Consider the following 17,138-nt stretch of genomic DNA (forward strand, 5'->3'; position numbering starts at 1 on the left):
CTTAGAGTTGGTATATTTATTTGGGGGGGGGGTGAAGCCCCCCACTTGGGTGTCTATGATTTGCATCGGTTTGTTTATTTTGTTGTGGTGGTCAAGTGAGGCTGAGTTGTAGCTAGGTCACTTGGTGCCCTAGTTACTTTTGCTGACTGGAGCTCCCAAACTTCTCTAACTAGATAAGCAAAAATAAAGCTCTTCCATGCTGTAGCTTCAAAAGCTGTTTGCTGCAGATTTAAGTAGCACCTTCAGAGCAGCAAGAAGCTGTTGCCACTTAAACCAGCTGATAACTTAAAATGACAATCCCAGCATTTAAAATTAAGGTCCAGCTCTTTTCTGAAGGGGCAGTGACAATGTCCTTATCAGCAACACCCACTGTGTTGTGTTATCATGGAGCCCCTCCTTCCCCATCAGCTTACTGACAGCATATAGTTCCACTACACTTATGCTCCCTACGAGAAACGCACTAATTTCCCAGAATTATGCCATAACTATGTAAGCCAGGTAATGCTATTCAATGATCCATTTTATTTATGTTATTTATTTTTGAAAGTGGCTTATATCGGTTTATATAGTTTCTGCGGAAGCTGTCCTTTACAAATGCAATAAGAAAAAGGGATAGATGAGCAGCATTAGTAAAAAAAAAAAAAAAAAAAAAAAAACGCTGAATAGTCGATACATCTGCATTACATTTTTGGCCATACAGCTGGTAGTGAAGAAGAATGTTCAGCATTTTAAGTTGCATCTCCTCACTGTTGACATGTTACACCAAAGTTTGTGTGTGTGTGTGTGTGTGTGTGTGTGTGCTTGTGTGCGTGTGTGTGAGACTGCATGAATGCAAATGGGCATGGGTACATGCGAGTGTATGTGCGCAAGCATGATGAATGCGATTTTGCGATGTGCGTGCGTGTGAGCGTGCAAGTTTTATTTAATTAATCTGAGAAGATTAATTAAACAATCAGTGTGTAATGAGTGTTGTGTAGTTAGACCAAGCTGTTTAAGATACTCGCAACTGTAGTGAATAGTTTTCTAGCTGTGACTTTTTACCTCCACCTCTTCCCCTCACCCTTTGATACCTAAGACTTATAAAACTACCTTCAGTAACTTTTGTGTTTAACTTTTTCAGCTGTGTCCTCTCTAATCTTCATCCTTACAATACCCATTCTGGACAATAATTCCTCCTGACCGTTGTCCTCTGCTAAAGCAGGTCCAGTGATTAAAACCCCTGAAAACAGCTCAGAGATAATAACTTCTAAGTACGTGCCTTGTCTAAAGACCTTACTCTAGCCATTGTTTTTTGTATTATCTAGGGTGAGCACACCACCAGAATCACTCTTCTGATTATCCCTTGGTCCTTCCTCCCCTTTTTTCCTTTCTGTCCCTCATATATCCCACATTTCTAGTTTACATTCCAAACCCCATTTCTGACCCAAACATTAGCCATCCAACTCCCCTCCAGCAAGAGTGTAGCTTTTAGCAGGCCAGAAGTCTAAACCTCAAGATGCCTTTTCGAAACTCTCCTTAGCATGGAGAACATCGATATCTGTGCAGTAACAGAAACCTGGTTCAGGGCTCCGAGAGCACCCCAGCACTACCAGGTTATACCTCATACCATGCTTTTCGGCCCCAAAACTTGGACCGAACCACAAAAGGAGGGGAGTATCGATATTCATCAAAGATACCCACAACTCCAGGTTGGTGGCACAGCACGAAGCATCAGAGACTGTCCATGTGCAACTAACAGTGGGTAAAACTGCCTTCCAGTTTATAGCCTGCTAAAGACCACCCTCCCAAACCCAGGAACCCCACTCGGCCTTCCTGGGAACACTGGAAAATATGAAGGTCTCAACAAACACCATTATATTGGGCTACTTAAACTACCAAACATAGACTGGGAGCATTACTCTAGCTCCAACACCCTAGCCCAATGGTTCCTAGAATTTATAAACTGAAATGCTATGGAACAACTTGTTAGCACTCCCACAAGTAGGGAAAACATACTGGACCTGATCATCACCAACATGGGGACTCTATGCTCCAGACCAGAAGTGTATCCCTCACTGGTAAGATCTGACCATAAACTAATCTCACTGGATATTCACATCCCAACGCCACCCCCTGCCCAGAAAACCACAGTGAAAACTTCTCTAAAGCAAATTTCACACTCCTCAAAACTGAGGTGGAATCCTTCAAAGCCCCGGCCTGTGGAAAATCTGGCCCAGACCCAGAATCCTTTATAAGCGCATTCTATGAACACCTTCAGGAATGCGTGGATCATGACATCCCAAATAGAACCAAGACCCAATCCTCCAAAGGCAGGCGTCCTGTCTGGTGGACCCCAGCCATAAACAAACTATACAATAGAAGGAGGAAGCTACTAAATGATAGAGCAAAATCCCAAAAAGGAAGGCATCACTGATCAGTATTAGCAAAAACTACGGGCACACATAAAATTGTCTAAGGCCAGCTTTGAGAGAAAAATTGCACAGGACACTAAGGATAATCACAAGGCTTTCTTTAGTTATGTTAGGAACCTGGGTGGTAATTCCCAGATATGCTCAGAATTAGTCCAAAATGACAAAAATACACAGAACCCACAGACATTGCCAACATCCTAGCTGACAGGTTCAGCAAAGTCCCCACCCTCCCCACCAAAGGGCAAATATCTATCCCAGCAGAGTGCTGCCCCTGACATCTCAGATGCTCAGGTAGAGCCGCCTCTCCAAAGCAAAAACACAGCATCAATGGGACCAGATGGTGTCCCGGCTGCGTCCTACATAAACTCCAAGAAGAGCTAAACCCAAACATAAAACTACTGTTCAATCTCAGCCTTACTACAGGATATGTGCCCAAAAGTGGCGTGCAGCAACAGTGGTCCCTCTCCATAAAGGTGGTGCCTCAATGGATCCTGGAAACTATCGCCCCATAAGCCTGACTAGCTTGGTCTGCAAAGCTATGGAAAGGATCATCATGGACCTCATAAATAAAGATATTGGGGACCTACAAACACTGGATCCTACCCAGTTCGGCTTTGTTAAGGGCAGATCCTGCCTCTTAAACCTGGTTGATTTCTTTGAAACAGTCACCAAGGCCATTGACGAGGGAAGGTGGTCCACACAGCCTACCTGGACCTCGCAAAGCCTTCGATACAATCCCTCTCGGGCATTATAGATAAGCTCACCAGCTTAAATATAAACCCCTATGTCACTAGATGGATTGCAAACTGGCTCAAGGACAGAACCCACATGGTTAGAATTGCTGGAGCCATGTCAGACTCCAAACCAGTTACAAGTGGTGTCCCACAAGGCTCAGTCCTGGGACCTCTCTTGTTCGGTATATATTTCTCGGAGGTACAGGCCAACACGGAAGGACTGTGGCTGACCAAGTTCGCAGATGACTGCAAACTGGGCGCCATAATCGACTCTCCAGCCGACACAAGCATCCTCCAAAAGGGCCTCATAGAAACAGACAACTGGTGCCAGAGCCATGGCCTCAAGCTAAATGCTAAAAGTGTATAGTCATCCCCTTTGGCAAAAACAAAGTGCCCACAAATTACCACATAGGTGGTAATCCATTAAGTACAGAAGAAGTAATTAGGGACCTGGGGACCCAAGTTGATAGCAATCTCTCATTTGACAACCACGTGGCCAAAGTGGTTAGAAAAACATTTTATATAGCCCACCTAATCATGAAGGGATTCACATCTAGATCAGGGGAGGTCATCGTGCCTCTTTACTCATCAGGCCCATAATTGAGTACAATGCCCCTTTTGGGATGTACCTTACCAGACACCTGCAGCAACTGGAAAGACCCCAAAATACCTCACCAAGAGGATCAAAGGGCTCAAACAGATGCCATATGCTGCCCGGTTAAAGAAACTCCAGCTCTACTCGGTGGCATACCGCCTGTTCAGAGGTGATCTGTGCCTGACGTATAAAGCCATGTCAAACCCGGAATTAATGGACATGCTGCACCTCAGAAAATCCAAATCCAATCGAGCTACGCGCTCGAGAGACTTGAACCTCAGCAGTGAAATAAATAGGACATGCTGGAGGGACAGATTCATAACCCAGAGGCTCCCTTCACTCTGGAATAAAATCCCAGTCCAGGTTAGGCAGAGTCCCTCATTGACTCTCTTCAAGAGGAATCTTGATGAGTGGATGGGAGATCGTAGGTTTACCCCGGGTATCACTTCTGTGTCACTGTTAGACAGAGGCACAGTATATTAACCTCGAAAAAGGGCATAGCAAAATAAATTTAAAATGGGTGGCGAAAGCCAAACACATTCTGGCTAGGCTTATAAATGCCCTAGGGCAGATAGCCTAGTATGAACCTATGAACCTATGAACCTATGAACATGTAATGGCCTAATTTTCAGACTTTCCACTTTTACTTCATGCTGCCACAGAAACTAAACAATTGATTTTCTTCAACTTTCTTGTCAGAATTGTTCATATCTATTTCAAATCAGTTTTAAAACAAAGAAATATAGTTAATGACATTACAAAAGCTATACATCTCTTTGTAGCTGTGTTTGACATAGATATATAATGGGTTTTACCTAAATTAGAGCAGTGCAACAAACAATGAAATATATGGCAATGATGGCCTTATATGGAGAAATGTAACTAAAAACTCAGAGAGAAGAGCTTTCATGCAGGTATTATATATATATATATATATATATATATATATATATATATATATATATATATATATATATGGATCCCCTTTACGTTATTGAATTTTTACCTTCCCAAAACTTAAAAGGACGAGATGACTTTGCCAAAAATCTTACTTTCACGAATGGTTGTATCACTGGAATTTTACTATGGGAAATGAAACACTTGACCACCATGGTGAACTTTTCCATTTTCCCCACTGTAGTGCGATCTTAGAGTTGGTATATTTATTTGGGGGGGGGGGTGAGGGTGAAGCCCCCCACTTGGGTGTGTATGATTTGCTTCGGTTTGTTTATTTTGTTGTGGTGGTCAAGTGAGGCTGAGTTGTAGCTAGGTCACTTGGTGCCCTAGTTACTTTTGCTGACTAGACCTTCCAGACTTCTCTAACTAGATAAGCAAAAATAAAGCTCTTCCATGCTGCAGCTTCAAAAGCTGTTTGCTGCAGATTTAAGTAGCACCTTCAGAGCAGCAAGAAGCTGTTGCCACTTAAACCAGCTGATAACTTAAAAGGACAATCCCAGCATTTAAAATTAAGGTCCAGCTCTTTTCTGAAGGGGCAGTGACAATGTCCTTATCAGCAACACCCACTGTGTTGTGTTATCATGGAGCCCCTCCTTCCCCATCAGCTTACTGACAGCATATAGTTCCACTACACTTATGCTCCCTACGGGAAACAAACTAATTTCCCAGAATTATGCCATAACTATGTAAGCCAGGTAATGCTGTTCAATGATCCATTTTATTTGTTATTTATTTTTGAAAGTGGCTTATATAGGTTTATATAGTTTCTGCGGAAGCTGTCCTTTACAAATGCAATAAGAAAAAGGGATAGATGAGCAGCATTAGTAAAAAAAAAAAAAAAAAAACGCTGAATAGTCGATACATCTGCATTACATTTTTGGCCATACAGCTGGTAGTGAAGAAGAATGTTCAGCATTTTAAGCTGCATCTCCTCACTGTTGACATGTTACACCAAAGTTTGTGTGTGTGTGTGTGTGTGCGTGTGTGTGAGACTGTATGAATGCGAATGGGCATGGGTACATGAGAGTGTGTGTGCGCAAGCATGATGAATGCGATTTTGCGATGTGCGTGTGTGTGAGCGTGCAAGTTTTGTTTATTTAATTAATCTGAGAAGATTAATTAAACAATCAGTGTGTAATGAGTGTTGTGTAGTTAGACCAAGCTGTTTAAGATACTCGCAACTGTAGCGAATAGTTTTCTAGCTGTGACTTTTTACCTCCCCCTCTTCCCCTCATCCTTTGATACCTAAGACTTATAAAACTACCTTCAGTAACTTTTGTGTTTTACTTTTTCAGCTGTGTCCTCTCTAATCTTCATCCTTACAATACCCATTCTGGACAATAATTCCTCCTGACCGTTGTCCTCTGCTAAAGCAGGTCCAGTGATTAAAACCCCTGAAAACAGCTCAGAGATAATAACTTCTAAGTTCGTGCCTTGTCTAAAGACCTTACTCTAGCCATTGTTTTTTGTATTATCTAGGGTGAGCACGCCACCAGAATAGCTCTTCTGATTATCCCTTGGTCCTTCCTCCCGTTTTTCTCCTTTCTCTCCCTCATATATCCCATATTTCTAGTTTACATTCCAAACCCCATTTCTGACCCAAACATTAGCCATCCAACTCCCCTCCAGCAAGAGTGTAGCTTTTAGCAGGCCATTAAACAACTACAATACATATAGCCTCTGCTAGTTTTCTACACTAAAGAACCAACAGCCATTGAGTAATTCAAACAGTGCATCAGACCATAATCAGCATTAGCCTTTGCTCTTTCCATGATTTAAATTTACATTGGCTTTTCCCCTGAATAACCGTACCTCTGCAGTAAAAGCATTGCTCACCCCTTTTCGGGTCAGAGCGGCTGATAGTTTATGTTGGCTCGCATACTAGCTGGGGCTAGCTCCGCTCCGTTCACCCTCGCTGCACTCGGGCTTACTCTGCTCCCCTACCCTGCCCCCGTTCCCACCCACCCCCACTTTCATTGAACTTGTACCTAACTAAACCCCACCCTCTTCATTTCAACTCCACAAGTAAGATATCTCAACCCCACTCACCCCTCTACACAAACTGCCACACCCCAACTAAACCCAGTCACCTCCCTTAACCCAACTACCCTCACCTGTCTGTTCCCCTTACATACTCTTATCCCTTCTTGCTTCTCCGCCAACACTGTCCAACACTTCCTATCCCTTCCTATCCTTCCTCCACGACTTTCCAATACTGTCTCTGTTATTAAACAATTACTACCCAAATATCCTCTCTACCACTTTCTTTCCCAGTTTCCTCTTCTACCTCCTTCCTACCAAAAGATCACATCTATACCCTACCACTTCTCCCTGTCCCCTACTTCCTTAACTCACTATATATATCTAAACGCAGTCTTTAACCCACTCTTTCCACTCTTACAAATTTCTCTCCTATCACATTATTCCACTCTATAAGTATGCCTCTCTACACTAATATAATCCTAACTATCTCTATTCGTCTTTCTACTCCTCCACCTTACATCATATCACACATACCACATACCTTTCAAACTATCACACTTCACATCTGTGCACATACAGACTCTTCCAAATTACTCCACAATAGGGCCCTACCTTATTTTCTCCAAACATAATTCTACAAGCTAAAGTAAAAATCCTGCATCTACACCAAGTCCACGACTATAATTATCCTAAACTAGACTACCACCATAAAACTAAAAAACACCACCACCATATAAATCAAACCATCCTTTCTAACTTAATAAAATGTGGAGACATACATCCAAACCCAGGGCCACAGTCCAAAATGCACAACCAACCCAACTCCACAAAATCCTTAAACTTCACTACCATCAATCTACAAAGCATTAGAAATAAAATTCCCCACTTCCATGCATGGTTACACCAAAACAAACCTGATTTCACTGCCATAAATGAGACCTGGCTCAAACCATTCATCAACAACACAGAATTCCTACCCCCCCCCCCAACTATACATGCCTCAGGAATGACAGACCACATAGAAAAGGTGGTGGTGTCACCTTGATATGCCCAAATATCTACACCATAGTCCCTTTCACTAAACCCATTCCACAGTTCTCCTCAGCAGAACTTTATTAACCTTTGTAAAACTAAATAACTATAAAATCCTCTGCATCATAGTATTATATATTCCCTCAGGTGACAACATTCCCATTCTAGAGGAAATTCTAGCTTGGTAATCCAAAAATATTTAAAATGAAACAATCATCCTAGGGGATGTAAACATTAATTGGTTAGATATATCTATCCAAAACCCCCAAACTAACATCAACCTATTCAACTACACCCAGCTTATCTCTGATATAACTAGGCCCAATAACAAAAAGAACCAAGGCTCAATCTTAGATTGGATCCTTGTATCTGACCCAGATAAGATCTCCGTCTTTGAAACATTACCAGACAGCTTCAGTGACCACTTACCAGCCTTCGCTATATGTAAAACATCCACAACTGTTAGTAACCACCAATTAAAACAAACTAGAGACCTATCCCAATTCTCTCCAGAAACCCTAAACGAAATTTTACAGTATACCAACTGGGCACCATTAAACTCATTCCCCTTGATGATGCAGTTGAATTATTCAATTAAACATTTCTCAAAATCTTAGATAGTGTAGCACCACCTCGACTAAAAAGAGTCAAGACTAATCATGCCACTTGGCTCAACAAATCCACAAAGCAAATCATGTCCACTAGAGACAAAGCTTGGAAATCATGGCAAAAATATAAAAACCCAGCTGACCTAGCACTATACAAACAACTACGTAATCAGGCCAAATGGCAGGTAACCAAAAAGAAAAAAGAATATTTCCACAAACTACAGGACCAACATAGACAAAACCCACAAAAATGCTGGCGAGCAATAAATTCCCTTATACACCCAGGCTCTAACACCAGTCCTTGCCCATACCCTGATAAAACCCCTCTGATATAGCCTTTCTCTTTAACTCATATTTCGACACCATTGCCAAGCTGACCACCACGTTCCCACCTTCTAACCCTAACTCATCAGACCAACAATGTAATAATTCTAAACCTTCCTCTCCACCAAATTCTTCTTTCTCACCCATTCCCACATGCACCATAAAGAAACTCCTTCTAAAACTCAAACCTTGCACCTGTGTTCCTGACAACTTACCTGCCGAATTCCTAAAAATATCCGCAAGCTCCATTGCTTACCCGATTAGTATACTTCTCAATACATCAATCCAAGAATTCCATATATCAAATATCTGGAAGAAAGCATACATTCTTCCTCTGCACAAAGGCGGCAAAAATTCAGACATCTCCAACTTTAGGCCCATCACTGTCCTCTCTCCCATTTCAAAAATATTAGAAAAATGTGTCCATACACAACTTCTCAACTATTTAATGCACAACCAGCTTCTCACCCCAACCCAACATGGATTTCAACCAGGCCATAGCACAAACACAGCTCTCATCTCCTTTATGGATATAGTAAATCGAGCATGCAATTCCTGTCTGATTGTCTCTACACTTTTCCTTGACCTTTCAAAAGCTTTTGATACTATCTCACACTTTTACTCTCTAAACTTAACAGTCTAGGTGTCTCACCCCCAACCCTAAATTGGTTCTCAAACTACCTCTCTGGTAGATATCAATCAATTAAATGGCAACAATCCTGTTCCCTCTTCTTCAGCATCTCCACAGGTGTCCCCCAAGGCTCCATATTGGGCTGCCTTCTGTTCAATATATTCATCAATAGCTTCCACAACTCCATTACACATCCAATATTCAGATGATTCTACAATCATCTGCATTGCTAAAACCCCTTCTGAGTTACAACTACTAACACAGAATGCCTTCTCATCCACGGAAAAATGGATGTCAGGCAATCACCTTGCTCTCAAACCAATCAAGACTAAACTAATCCTATTCACTGCCAAAAAAATAACCTCCCTAAATAGGACTGAATTTTCTGTCCACTCCCAAAGTGGTACCACCATTGAAATAGTCTCTAGTACTAAACTGTTAGGAGTCATTATTGATGAAACCCTAACATTTGATCTCCACATACTCAGTAACATCAAAAAAACAAATCAGAAACTAGGCACCATTTATAGGCATAGCTATTACCTCAACTTCTTCTTCTTTCGGCTTTTTCCAGGTTAGGGGTCGCCACAGCGAATCACCTGACCACTCATGATTGGTAGTGGAGTTTTACGGTGTCGAGTTGCCAGCCCGGCACCCAACCTTCCACAGAAGGCACACACATGCACACACTCACTCCTAAGGCCAATTTAGAGTGTCCAATTCACCTACAGCATGTCTTTGGGATGTGGGAGGAAACTGGAGCACCAGGAGGAAACCCACATGACCACATGGAGGACATGCAAGACTCCCCATAGAAGGCACCCCAGTCGAGAATCGAACTGGAGAACCTCTTGCTGTGAGGTGGCAATGCTAATCGCTGCACCACCGTGGCCACCCAGCTATTACCTCCACAACACTGCTAAAAAGACTCTAGCTTCAGCCCGTATCTTCACAAATATCCACTCATATCATAAAACAAAGCTTGACTCATGTTACAATAAGGTTGCCAGATTTGCAACAAATGATAGATCCTCTACACACCACTGTTCCTCGCTTCAACAACTATACTAGCTAGAGCTACCACTCTGTCTCAACTACCTACACTTAACTAATGCACATAAAATGATATATAAACCCACAGCATGTCCCTCTCCCTCCTCCTTACTATTATTATACCAACCAAATAGACCTCTTAGATTAGAAAATAAAACACTTGCTTAAAGTAGACAAACCCCAACTCCAAGCCGGTCAAATGCTCTATTCCTTCACTGTTTCCAAACTCTGGAATACCCTCTCATCCACAGTAGCCTCCATCATGTACCCTGCACTCTTTAAAAAATCTCTTGAACAACACCTCTCCTCCTGCTGATTATGCCCATGCCAAAATAACCCCCTCTAATCACATCTACCACTTTCTTCCCCTATTGTGCCACTCCCACTCTACCCCTCCTCTTTCCACTCATCTGGTCAATATATATGTTCTCTAATGTGTTCTAAATATCATAGTTAAATCAACGCCTAAGATTGTTACTGCATTGCCTTCTAACTATATGTCTGTATTTTTATGTTTTGCTTTCTAGCTGGCTATGCAACCGTAACTATATCTCTATGTTTTATTGTAATCTGCAACATGTTTAATTTAATGTGGAGCTTTTCTCCCCAGGCCTCCTCTGAAAATGGGCTCACCTATGCCCAGTGGACCTTCCCGGTAAACAAATGAAAAAATAAATAAGGTCTATACATGACTACTCTTCCTTAACTTTCTTTTTTTTTTTTGGGGGGGGGGGGTCCAAGTAAAAGGAGAAGCACAGTACACTTCTTATCGATAGAAAGAACTAGCAAGCAGATCTAGAATTCATTTCTTCTTTCTGTAGCTTTTTATGCTTCTGTTTTGACCCTTTTATTCCCCCCCAAGCAGCATTTGACTGAGGGAATAAGTACTTTCTACATTATACCAAGTTGTCATTTCCAGTCTGTAAAAAGAGTGTGAATCTTTCTGCTGCATTCATCCAGATATGTAGGGGTCTCTTAAATTTTTTTCCATCATTTCACTCTTGGGTATCTGGAACAGTCTTCACCTCTCATCTTTATGTTCAGGACTTTTCTTGTTCATGTTTATTCCTTCTTTGGTTGTCAGACTTCAGATGGGCCACTCTCATTTTTTGATGCACTGAGAAATACATAGTTCATTTATCTGAGGTCTCAACTGACCAAGAATCTGCTTAGTGAATGGGAAATTCTCTGAAGAGTTTTAAGAGGAGGAGCCATAGAAGCCAGTTGAGGTAGGTTACTGAGCACCACACCTTTCCTCATTTTTTTTTTTTATCTTTAGAGATTCATTCCCATTAAGGGTGACCATTTCTTCACCAAAAGACCAGGGATTAGATTGCATGTACTGATCAGTAGTTGAGATGTTGGGGTTCACTGATGTCATCAGTGACATCATATGTTGCTGGAGTATTTGGATCTCTGAGTGTCAGTCTAGACTTTATGCCCATTATGTTGGCAGTCCTTAAGGAATCTCTCAGGCACATGTGGAATACAAAAAAAGATGCACTGTTGCCAGAGAAGGCTTGTGAGGAGCACATCCCTTTTTAATATATGTATTTCTTTTGGATTCAGCTCTTTTTAGCAACTTCAGTGGTGTCTAGATCCAACCAGAAAAGGTTAAATATACATAAATGTTTCAGTGTTTTATTTCTTGAGAATGAGACCAGAAGAACAGAATTACTTTAATCCTGCACCTTAAGTATAATAATGACACCTCATTTGGGTAATTTAACCAGATATAATTTCTGCTTACTCAATAAATTAGTCAATAAAACAGTCATTGCTCTTACCGACAGAGGAGATTACAGGGAAAAACAAACTGCTTTCTGTTGCGATAATGGCTTTGTGTCAGTCTGATATATGGATGACAAAACCATCTTTTGTGGTTTTGGTGTAGCTTTTAAAAGCCATGAATAACTGTGTTTCTTTGTTCCCTGGAATACTTTTTTGCTATTATTGCCTTATTTACTTGCCAGTACATTTTTAGTCCATTTTGAGGGAAGCCACTGCCATGATGAAGAAAGTATGGGCAGTAAAGGCAAAGTGTGCATAATTTTTTTCTCCTCCAGTCCCACAGCCATCAAGCCCCTTCCATCTCCTGAAGTGTCTGAAGGCAACAGAAGGACAAGGAGGTGAGAACTGGGGATTGCAGCAATCACCCTTTGAGATGTACACTCTCTCATCTCTGTGGTGTTCTGATGGGTGCACCGCAGCACAGTTTGCCTACCATCCTTATGGTATGTGTGCTGTCATACACACATCATTATCCTGCTGCATTGCATGTGCTGCTTACTGTAGTAAAATGTCTGCCTTAGTTCTTCATGATACTTGCAACAGCAGTCAGTCTCAGCCAAGTGTCAGTGCTGAAATGAATCAGAACACCTCCCTCTCCTAGGGATAGATGAACTGACCTCAGCCACTCATGGTCTCCCATGACTAGCTCCTGCAGCACCCATACTCACAAGTGGTAGTCAGGTTGCAAGGGCTGCACTCATGGCTCCTATGTGATGCGGCGCTGAGATGTGCATGAGTTTCTTTTACTCGAAGTCCCAGTTTGTTAAAACCTGAAAGTTCCACATGAGAGCTGGCTTTTTAAAAAGCATTAGACTCACTGACAACAGACTTAAGCAAATCAAGCACTGGCAGCCTCAGACCAAGAAAGGCCTCCTTCCTTAGTAAAAGAAAAAATATTTGTCTGTAAAATCACAGGACTGATGGTGTACTGCACCACTGTGGTGTCTTATAGGAAGTGTCTAAGGAAAAGTTTTCCCTTTGAATGAAAAAAAAAAGGCAGATCATCATATCAGACAGCTGGGTGCAGCAGCTGATTGCACATTGGGACACCTTTTGCCCAAACCACTAATGAATGTGCCAGCATTCCCTCTTCTAAGAAGACAGCTTCTACAGCTCATTTAGGAAGAATTTCTTCTTTTTTGAAATGGAGGTTATAGTGCTGGTGCTCAGAGATCAGAAAAGTCTGATTTTATTCTTCATGTGTTTCTAGTACAGAAATACACGAGAGACCATCATCCTTTTGTGTACATGAACTCTTTAAACACATAAAAGTTCATTATGTGCTTGCTTACTTCATAAAGAACTTCATGTTTACATACATAACAAGAAATTCAGAATGATCACAATGCATTTATTACTCCTTTTCTTGAACTGGAAATGTGATTTTTCTCCTTGTAATTGCAGGGTACACACATACATGCTCTTACAAATTTATCTGGCATCCATAAGGTTTCTAAGACTACAGATAAGAATGTGTTAATTTAGAGTCTTACTCTTTTGCGTGTGCTTAGTACTGGAAATGTTCTTTTGTATCTGAACTGGCTTTTATTAGGTCAGCCTCGCATTGTTCTTCTGCTGTCAGTCATTTCCCTAGGATTTATTCCAGATTTGATCAACAGCAGTATTTTCCTGTCCCCAGTTAGTGTCTAGTCTTTTCTGCTTATTTCTGAAGGATGTTTGATGCAACCATATTTGTAGCCATAGACTTTTAAGAGTTACAGATTTCATGACATCTTCAGTTTGTTTCAGCCTTCCTCAGTCAGGCTGCATTCAACTCTACTGCAATGGCTAATTGGCTATAAGATGAATCAGCAGTTCAAGTTGCTTAACCCACTCAATTTAGGTATCTTCCAAGATGCAGTAATAATGACCTCAGTCATTCAGCTCTTTTTTTTTTTCCATTTGTTCAACATCCAGTAATTCATACATTTACAACAGAAAAATCAAGCTTTGTCCATAGAGTATGCTTAAATGGAATACGAGTCCAAGGCACTTCAGCCTTGAGAACGATGCATCTCCATGCAAAAGTCATAGAAATAAAGGCAATCTGTATGGATCTAGTAGCCTTTCTCCCTCTTCTGAGGGAAGCCACTGCCATGCTTTGTGAAAGCAATTAGGTGCAGGCATTTAATCATAAGACGTCTGAACAGTATGTTCTGAGCAACCGATACAAGGTCCAATGTAATTAACTTTTGTAGGGCATAGGTAAGCAGTTCAGTGAAATAAAAAATAAAGTAAGAAATTAAGTTTGAAATTAAGGGAAGTGAATAGTTATACAGGTTTTTATTTTCCCAGCAGCCTGAGAACTTCTATGCATTAAATATAACAGTGCACATTTTAGGATAGCTAGTGTACTTTTTTCTTAAGAGTAAAAGTTAATGCTTACTGAGTGTGTGCAAATTGTTTCTGACATCTGTGGGAACAGAGAGAAAAACAGATAGCAGTCTTTGTAAGTGGGAATATGGGCTTTATAACATAAGGCATAGTATGGTTAACTTTAATTTTAGAATAGGTAATGCCTGTGGAGGCAAACATCAGTTCTGGGCAAATACTGGTATTCTGAGGGCAGAATTCCAGTTAGGAAGTTGTATTTAGTTTTATGTATTTGTTGTGAGATAATATGGAATTTTTTGAAAATTTTGCTTCATGAAAGTTTTTATTGAAGTAAAAAGTTTGGAAAAATGTGACAAGTTCAAATTGAGATGAGAAGAAGCAACTACATATAAGATTAGCATGATAATCATTTTTGTATACATGTAATTTGGAATATGGAAACACAGAGGCATATCAGTGTCAAGCGGGAATGGAAATCAAACCAGAAGTAGATAAAAATCAGTCTGCAACTGAATGTGCCAAAAACAAAAGAACGAATATAAGGTGAAGGATCATATGAGAAGGCAGGAAATGCGAAAAATGCATAAATATAGTTGCAAGTATATCAAACTCCTGGAAGAACCTCATGTTGATCAGGATCGAACTCGAGAATAGTTAAGGAGAGGTGAATTCAAACCAAAAGATAAAAGTTTAATATTGGTGGCCCAAGATAGTGGGCTACACACACGTTGGTTTACAAAGTCCATTGAACATGTGGAAGAAACAGACAGATGTAGGTTTTGTAAAATGGAACTGGAAACAATTGCACACCTTGTTGATGGTTGTGATACACTAATGGCAGAAGGATTGTATACTGAAAGGCATAATAATGTGACAAGACTGTTGCACTGGGGGTTATGCAAACATTGTAATACTGAAGTAGCTGAAAAACACTGAGCCACACAAAGCATCATAGAAAATGATGAAGTTTACATCACATGGGATCACCCATTACCAACAGTTCAAAAGATAGATGCGAGAAAACCAGATATAGTGGTCCGTGAAATGAAGACAAAAGTAGCATTGATCTTATTATGCCCAGTGACTTGCATACAGAGAGAGAGATAGTCCTAAAATTTCAAGATTTTCTGGCAGAAACCAGAGCAATGTGGAAGAAAGATACCCAGACAGTTCCAGTAGTAGGAGCAATGGCTCTTATAAAAAAGAATTTACAACTGTATTTAGATATATTACCAGTACATGTAACTCCATACAAATTGCAGGAAGAGCCATTACAGGGCACATTGCGGGTGCTGCGAAGACCATTTCTGGCTGACATCAAAGACTGAAACAATACTAATTTCCTGAACTTTAATCGTACTTTGACTTAGGAATGGTGTCCATTACCATCATGGTATTAGAAACCCCCAAAATTTGGAGAAATTAAAAAACACATATTCAAAAGAACTGTAGTGTACAATGTGGAAGCAATACATTTTTATCAGCAGGGCTATGTTTTTCCATATTAACATGGAATCTAAATGGCCTTACAGATAAAGAAAAAAACAAACACAAAGAAGAGTATTGAAGTGTATTAAGGAGTATAAGGTGCAAGTAGCAATGTTACAGGAGATGTATTTGTATGGAACTGAGCATGTGAATCTGACAAATAAAGGATTCAGTGTTACACATTTCACTAATTATGAGAATGGCTCATATAGTGATAGAAGAAAAGAAAATGGTAATAATGATATATTTGTGGTAGAAGGGGTTATTAGTATGGAAGAAGGACTATGATAGCATGCATTTATATTCCTTCTGAAACTAATATAGTGGAGCTTAGGAAAGCCATATTGATCATATAAAGTGTTTTGCTTTTATTGCTGGGCATCCAGTATTTCCTTGAAGGCCTTTATGATTGAGTTACCAGGCTTCAGTATTTAACCCTTCCCTGTTTAGTCTGGCCAAACCTTCGTAACATGGTGTTTTTGCCAGGACCATCTGTAGATTGCATTGTCATTCAAGTTAGTATGAGCATAGTCCCCAGCTCCTGCTAGGATGCTAACAACCTTTGGAATGTTGCTGAGACATTGTTATTATTATTATAGACATTTTATTATAGACATTTTGACAAACTGATATAACTCAAATGGACTCACAAAAGCTGACCCTTCCCTCACTGCTAATGTCAAGATTACCTGCTATTAAACCTTACTCAAGTGATTTGTATTTAAATACATAGTCTCACACAACTTTAAGGATTCATGTAACTCTGTGTGACTGTAGTCTTTACAAAACCTGGTGCTGCCATTTGTCTTTGGTTGTAGCACTATCCATGAGTGCCAAAGTCTGCTGAATTCCTAAATTACCACTAGAGACAACATCTCCTGCAGTTCCTTTCATGTGGTTTGCTTGACTTGCTCATGCATTTTATTAAGAGCCTGTTTGATGAATCATACCGAACTTCTATCCCATCATGCTCCATTATTTGGACACACCCTGGCTTATGAGTGAACATGTTCCTGCAATCTTGTGCTGGTCATATTCCCCATGCTTGAGTTGCAGACCTACTGTGAAAATAATGCCTCCTTTACTGAGGTGTCTGACTGAACCTCGCAGAAAACTACCACAAGATCCTGCTCAGATTCTTCCTGTAACACAGTGTAGATACTGAAAGCTAGTGCTGCAGTCACAGTAGGGTTTCAT

At 40.6% G+C, this 17,138-nt stretch overlaps 1 long non-coding RNA gene across 1 annotated transcript in view; it reads left to right on the plus strand.

Moving 5' to 3' along the window:
• Positions 1-17,138, plus strand: part of LOC122811248 — a 1,815,945-nt gene that overhangs the window by 114,758 nt on the left and 1,684,049 nt on the right. The gene's annotated exons all lie outside the window — the stretch shown is intronic.

Source organism: Protopterus annectens, chromosome 9.part0 (assembly GCF_019279795.1).
Source record: "Protopterus annectens isolate FY-2018-M chromosome 9.part0, PAN1.0, whole genome shotgun sequence".
NCBI lineage: Eukaryota > Metazoa > Chordata > Ceratodontiformes > Protopteridae > Protopterus > Protopterus annectens.